The sequence below is a fragment of the Coturnix japonica genome, chromosome 1 (genome assembly GCF_054131305.1).
Source record: "Coturnix japonica strain WE chromosome 1, WE-NBRP24, whole genome shotgun sequence".
NCBI classification, from domain to species: domain Eukaryota; kingdom Metazoa; phylum Chordata; class Aves; order Galliformes; family Phasianidae; genus Coturnix; species Coturnix japonica.
Genome location: NC_140663.1, coordinates 39170183 through 39177565, shown reverse-complemented (window position 1 = coordinate 39177565; position 7383 = coordinate 39170183). Strand labels below are relative to the sequence as shown.

The following is a 7383-nucleotide window of genomic DNA, read 5'->3' as shown; positions in this document are numbered from 1 at the left end:
CCATCACACAGGCATTTCAGAGATCAAAATGCAGCCTGGGAGAGAACAAGGTCTTCTCTCATCTGATCCAATTTGTTCACTGAAGCAAAGAAATACAGTTCTTATATATTAACTTGTTTGGAAAGATCTGATATAAACGGTATTTGAATCATTCTTTTCAACTTGCCATAGAAGAGAGATTATATTTTGAGCAGAAATAAATAAATAAATAAGCAAAGTAGATTATCTTCTGAGCATACCTTGATTCCAGAGTAACGCTTTTCAGGACATCTTAATTTATTCCAAAATTACATGTACAAATGATTCTACTCCTGCTATGAACATGGGAATTAAAAACAAACCTAAAAAGCCTCACTAATGTTCATCTTTGATAAATTTTTGTTTGGTAAAGAGTAAGTGCTGTTTCCTCTCTATTTTGTCATTCTTGTCATCTTGTTATTGCCCATTAACATTCTGTTTTAAAACATAAGAAACATGAAATGTTTATAAAATACTCAGGATATAGGGCATGAGTAAAATGTAATGTACCTAGAGTGAGACAAAGCATGACATGTGACCGCATTTTTATTCCTCAAGAAGAAAAATAGTCAAGGCAAAGCTAAATTACATACTTACAGACTTTAGCTCTCTAGTTTTACACAGTTTCCAAATACTAGTAAATATCAGGAAATTCAGTGTAAGATGCATGCAATTTTTTGTGCATGCTCTTGTAGTTAAGTCTGTTCTGATGTATAGTCATTTATACACGTGCAGTAAATGTGTCATATCACATTTGCTGAACTCTCTAGAAAATGAAACCTGGATTGTAAGGATGAGATTTTTCAAAGTAAATTTTAATTGAAATGCACTTTTTTTAAAGCTTCACAATCACGTATATAGCATAAATAATAGCAGAAGTGTCATTTTTAATTTTGCTTAAATAGGGGTGAATTTAAAGCTCAGTAAAGTAAGTGTATTCATCCACACAGAATCAACGAATCACAAAATCACTAGAAGTTGAAGTTGGAAAAGACCTCAAGAAGTCTCTTGAAAACTTCATAAAGCAGAAACAGCTTTGAGATCAGATCAGGTTACTCAGAGCCTTAACCTCCCTAAATTTATAAACCTCTAAGAGGGAAGACAGAACAACTTCTCTGGTCAACCTCTGCTTTACTGTCCCCACACTGACAAAGTATTTATCAGGTAGGAAGTTTTCAATTTATCCTCACTGCTTCTTGTCTACCAACCAGAGATCAATGTAAAAAGCCTGATTTAGTCTTTTTGATGTCTTGTAAGTACTGAGCACGTGAGGGAAAGGCAGCAACCAGATTTTCCTGAACCCTTTTTTACTCCAGGCTGGGCCAGACTTAGTCCCTCTGTCTCTCTTCACAAGACAGTTGCTCCAGCTCCATGCAACTTGGCAGCCCTTGTGTACTGAGAGGTCCCATACTGGAAGTAACATCTAGATGTGGTCTTATGAGTCTCAGGTTAAGGGGGATAATTAGTTCCCTGACCCTACTGCCTGTGCTCTTGTTAGCACAACTCAAGATGTTGCTGGCTTTCTTTGCAGCCAGGGCGCACTGCTGGCTCAAGTTCAGCCCTTAATGGGTTGAAGTAGCTGCATACATTTTCATCAGTCAGTATGATACGTCTTTCTATACATGCCAAAATATACATGCAAATATGAAAATAAATATGCATGTGTAGGTCTTAAGGTGCAGGTTTCCATGTTTCTGATAATTCCAACACTCCTACTCATATCAACACAAGTAGTGCCAGTTCATATCAACACAAGTAGTGCCAGTTGAGGTCCATGTCATGCTAGGAGCACAAATGAAATAGGAAACTCTTTCTGGTTGCATATGTTAGCTAGCTAACATGGATGGATGCTAGGATGGAGCTAGTAAATACTGTTCTTAGGCAAGGGAAAGGAAGAAGATCATTGCATCAGCAATAGGAATTTATTGTTTCAGTGGCTATCAACAGATACCATTAACCAAACCAGAAGTGATGAAGAAAAAAACAATATGGTAAAATCAGCATCCAGCTATTCCCTGTAGTCACAGTTTTGATCAGAGAACAGTTTATTGACCTTTCCTGTTGACCACTTAACACCTAATCACTCACCATTAACCCAGCCCAGTGATAACCTATCACAGCATTTCTTTGTTCCTCTGGACTTTAAGCATGAGTGGTCACATTCCTTTTTGGCTCCATTCCCAATTGAATTGTTGAAGAATTTCTGTTTGCATGTTTAAAGGTAGCAGACACATCTAAACAGCTCAAGATGTCAACCACTGAAAAGAAAAAAAAAAAAAGAAAAAAAAGAAAGAAAATCAATAATGTGAATTGAAGATTTATGTGAAATTCTGATGCTCATGCCTGTGGACTCCATCATCAGTGCTAATGATGATAACAGAAAAAGTAAACAAGGAAGTGAAGATTAGACCAAGAGGAAGAGCATGCTGGATAAGAATAAGACAAGCATGGAACTACTGTGTTTATACATAGACCATATGGTGTGGACATAAAAACTGTGAGCTTACTTTACTGGTATTTTGCAGTCTGTAACCTCCCTTTCTGATAAGTCCTGTCTACCAAATGTTTTGATTCTCATTAATACTGCACATTCTATTGACATGAAATTTACATGCTTACATGTGCTAGAGTGAGATTCAGCAGACAAACTTTTCTTAACGTACCCATTTTCTGTAAGGAGTATCTGGAGTGCCTTCAAAACAACACAAACACATACACAAAAAAAATCTTGCCACTTTTTGAATATATATATATACATGTATGTATATGTGTATATATGTATATACGTATATATATATATATATATATATATATATATATATATACACACACACACATACTTTTACTGGACTTTGATATGTAATATCTACTGAAGTCATTGATTTGTTTTTATTTTTAATTTTAATTTTTATTTTTTTCAAGAGAAATAAAACAACAACAAACCTTCAATTACAAATTTAATCATTGCCAGACCTAGTGCTTGTCACAGAATACAACTGCAGGGACACATTGAGATTTTTATCTGATATTACTATACCTATAAGTTTGAAAGTCTATGTCCAGCCATTGGGCAGCCTACCTTTGATCCCTAGACTTTTATTGCTAATTAGTTTTAATGGTTTCTGAAGACTGAAAGGCTACACAAGATTACTTTCAGGAGCAAATTACATGCCATTTCAGTCACAGTGCTGATAAATGTATAGATGATAATGAAATACGAATTGTTTTTAATGAAGCAAGCATCTGGCTTTAATTTCACCATCTAATGTATTGTTTTGTCATTATCCCATCTTTTACAGCTTACTTTAGCAGTATGTATGTTGATACTTTGCAAAATTAACATAATAATATTTTTTCCCATTGGTAGGCCTGCATTTTCTTTCCAAGAGTTTTAGGAGCAGTACAGAATTCTGCAAGAAGACCTTATTCTTCAAATGAGGATTTCTCAATAAATCAGTCTGTTTCCAGTACAGTCAGTAAGTATTATGCAAGTTGGCACAGTGTAAGACCCTCCTGTAAAAATAAGCTTTTATACTGACAGAAAGAGGTCGTACATGCCATTTCCTGTGCTGGTCCTCAGTAAGAATGAAATAATAGTTCTATCACAGTGCCATATTATTGGTCCCTCCTAAAATGGGTTGATTGGATGCCTTCATCCCAGCTCCATTAGATGTGCAGTTGAAAATGTCAGGAGAGTCGGGTAAGAAATCAGCTGTTTTCTCTGCTAGCAAGTGAATAATGACGATCTTGTGAGACTTTGTGCAGCCTAAACCCTCATAAATCTAAGTCATTGTGGATGTATAATTCTGAAAGACAGGTTCAGTTACATACAAACTCAAACTACTTCACCAAGGGATGAAACAGCTCCCCTACAAGGATAGGCTGAGAGAGCTGGGGCTGCTCAGCCTGGAGAAGGCACTGGGGAGGCCTGATAGAGGCCTTTCAGTATCTAAAGGGGGGCTATAAGAAAGGAGGGGACAGACCCTTGAGCAGGATCTGTTGTGACAGGACAAGGGGAAATAATTTCAAAATAAAACAGGGGAGACTGAGATTGGATATAAGGAAGAAGTCTTTACAATAAGGGAGGTAAAGCACTGGCACAGGTTGCCCAGAGAGGTGGTGAATACCCTCTCCTTGGAGACATTCAAGGTCAGGCTGGACAGGGCTCTGAGCAATCTGGCCTACTTGTAGGTGTCCCTGTTCATTGCAGGGAAGCTGGACCATGTGGCCTTAAAATGTCCCTTCCAACTCAAATGATTCTATGAATTCATGATTCTGATAAATAATCTGCATAATCACCACGTTAGTTCAGCCTTCTGAGATCAACCAAAATAGCTGTTAGTGACTTCAATGACTTTAAGGACAATTTGTGAATACTAAGGATTTCCACAACAGTCTGTGACATTTTGTCCTGTTGCCACACTTCCATTCCAGCTCCTGCCCCATTTATTTCTAAATCAACAGCACTATTTGAAAGATCACCTGTTTCCAGGAAACTTTCTGAGTATTACATTATTTTCACCCTTGTAATACAGTGAGCAGGGAGCTGAAGCTCCCTCGCAAGATATTATCTTAGGTTCCTCAAAACTTGAGAACCTCATCTAGGTCATTCAGGTATATTTCTATATTATTTATTTTATTTCATTCTGCTTACAAGAACGCAGATTTCAGTACTGAGATCTAAACCTACACTGAATATCAAGAGCCTGATTTCTATTTCCAGTGTTACTCTTTCAGCCTGTTATTGTGAAGGTGCTTGCTTTATTATCAGGTAGTGAAATGACGCAAGCAGCTGTATCACGCTTACAGCTTAAAAAGCGCAGGTATGCACAAAAAAGCAAAGTAATACTTCCCAAAAAAATGAGCTCCAGAATACTAACAATATTCATTGGCAGTTCTACATGATTTATATTGAGAATCTAAGATATCTTTCATCCCCATTTCCACTTAAAAATGCAGAGCCAAATTCGATTAAACCTCCAATGAACAGACAGTAAGATGCAAACATTACTTTCATATAAAGCACATAAAACTGTATTTGTTATTACTCCAGTCGTTTTTCTTTTTGTCCAAAATCAGTAGTTATTTATTAAAACACTGGTTGTTGTTTATGCCTCTGTTGATCTACACAACCGTTTCTGGATCTATACATAGAAACAAGCTCACAAAGCATTTGGAGTCGATAAGAACATAAATCCATATGCCCTAACAGATATTATACACTTACAGCTCGTAACCATGCAACAAAGTAAGTGCTGTCAATTTCTAACCACAAGTCCTCGTTTATATTTTTAGCTTTTTTTAGAAGGCAGGAAAGGTGCGGTCAAAATTGATCAAACAGCAGTTTGCAAAAAAGAGTTCACACATCTGCAAAATGCATTCTCAGTCAGTGTGTGTTTTTTCCTTATTTTCTCCAAAACCAGTGTTCAGCACCAAAAAAAAAAAAAACCAAAAACCAACCAAACAAACAAAAAAACCCCACAACCTATTAAAGCTTCTTCATTCCCTGTTTTACATACTGTTGCTTATCAACACGCAGTGTGGTCTTTTTTTCATGGTGTTCCTCGCACACACAATCTCAGTTTCCTCCTCCCTCCTCCATACTGCCCTGGAAGGCACATAACCCCTGGAATTTATGGCTGATGTTAGAGATCACATACCTCATTAAAATCAAGGAGCTGTCCTAGGTTAAACGTGACTTATTGCATACTGCTGTGGACAAAGGCATATTGGACATTAAGAGGCTGCTCAAGCCCACTATTTTGTATTTGATCAAGTCTCATTTCTTTCCTCATAGCTTTTATAATGACATGTAAATCATGTCAGCTGAGAGAGTGATGCTACTCCAGTATAGATCAATTAGAAATGGCTTATGCCAGAGAAATGTAACAGCTATAACTACAGTGTTCATATTCTCTTGACTCCATCACTTCTTTCTGACCATTCTTTTCTCTGAAGTCTCAAACATGATATGATCTCTTCAGCAATGCACACAGTAGCCAAAATTCCCCTTGCCATCACAATACATAGCTGAGGATGCAACTCTGAGAGCAGGGAAACGTGCAAGTGATCATAACATTCTGATCCCTGGGATAAACACAGAAGGACATGTTGTGGCTACAAGTTTTAAAAAACTCTGATCTATTTGCTTTTACCAAACCTATCTTTATTTAATTTGGCATGCAAAGCACTGTAAATCCAGCTTAATCAACCAGTTTTGTATTGTTGAAAAGCAGCAGTCAAGTCAGATTTCTATGTTAGTTTGCATATCTCACTGCAGTCAGGGTGCCACAATTCACCTGCATGCACAGAAAAATGGTTTAACTCATTATTAAAACTGGCACCAAAAAGCAGTCTTTTGTGTATTTTATTATTATTTTTTTTTTCACTCTGCTGAAAAGAAGGTAGAACTGCAAAAATCCTGAAACCATTTTCAGGAGGATTCCTACCCTGACTTTACAGAGGTGTGAGTGCTGCCATCTGACATTTCAGGAAAGCTGAGTCTGTATGTGACAAGTGGTCAGGGAGGGCTGGCTCACCAGGAAGTTGTGTACTTAGGAAGCAGGCAAAAGATACCTCCTAGAAGTGCTAAACAAAAACAAAACGTCTTAATTAGTAGAATCAACAAACAAAGCAGTCACAAATGGACTACATACAAGATAGGTCTGTGCTTAGTGTGTTCTATCCCAGGTCTGATCCTGCCCTTCCATCTCCCCCCTCACCACACACCAAGTGGAAATAATGCTAGTGCTCTGCAGACCATTAACTGTGTCACTTATTTAGTCCAGTGGAAAGACTGACCCGACAATCAATTCCCTCTTTGTCTGGGTGCCTGGGTTTCTGTGCCTCTTCTGAAGGTTAATTCATTTATTGCCCATTTTTCCTGGCACAGCAAACCTAGGCTTCGCTCAGACTGACCTCCTCCTTTCCCTGCATTTCTCAGGTCTGTTTCCCAGCACAGCTGAACGGGTAGGGCCCTGCCACAATCTGAACACACCCTCTGACCGGAGGCAGGAGGCACACTCTGTCCCCATGTGCCCCCAGTAGTGAGGGCTGCATGGGTGAGGCTCAGCCCGGCCTGGTGGGAGGCTGCACCGAGGCCTCTTACAGCGCCTTGTTACACCCTGGATTTTTATGTATAGGCATAAAAGGCACAATGGAAAAACTCACTCATGGAAAATTATGAAATTGCCTCACTCCATAGGCAGTCATTACCACGATAAACATAACGAGCTGGAGATAGTAACTCACCTTTACACTTTGTTTGAGATAATAATATTCCATATGCCTTCTTTTCTTTGGATATGGTATTTACAAATTGCTTCTGATTCACTGCTAACCTATGCCAATTTACATCAGAATAGC

The 7383-nt window shown here is 38.1% G+C and overlaps 1 long non-coding RNA gene across 1 annotated transcript in view; it reads right to left on the bottom strand.

Moving 5' to 3' along the window:
• Positions 1 to 812: 812 nt before the first annotated feature.
• The window catches only part of LOC107311308 (uncharacterized), a 29447-nt gene continuing 22876 nt past the window's right edge, over positions 813 to 7383 (bottom strand). Inside the window, exon 6 of the long non-coding RNA XR_014942972.1 lies at positions 813 to 2276. This is a non-coding gene — a long non-coding RNA (uncharacterized LOC107311308). The remainder of the gene's footprint in view (positions 2277 to 7383) is intronic.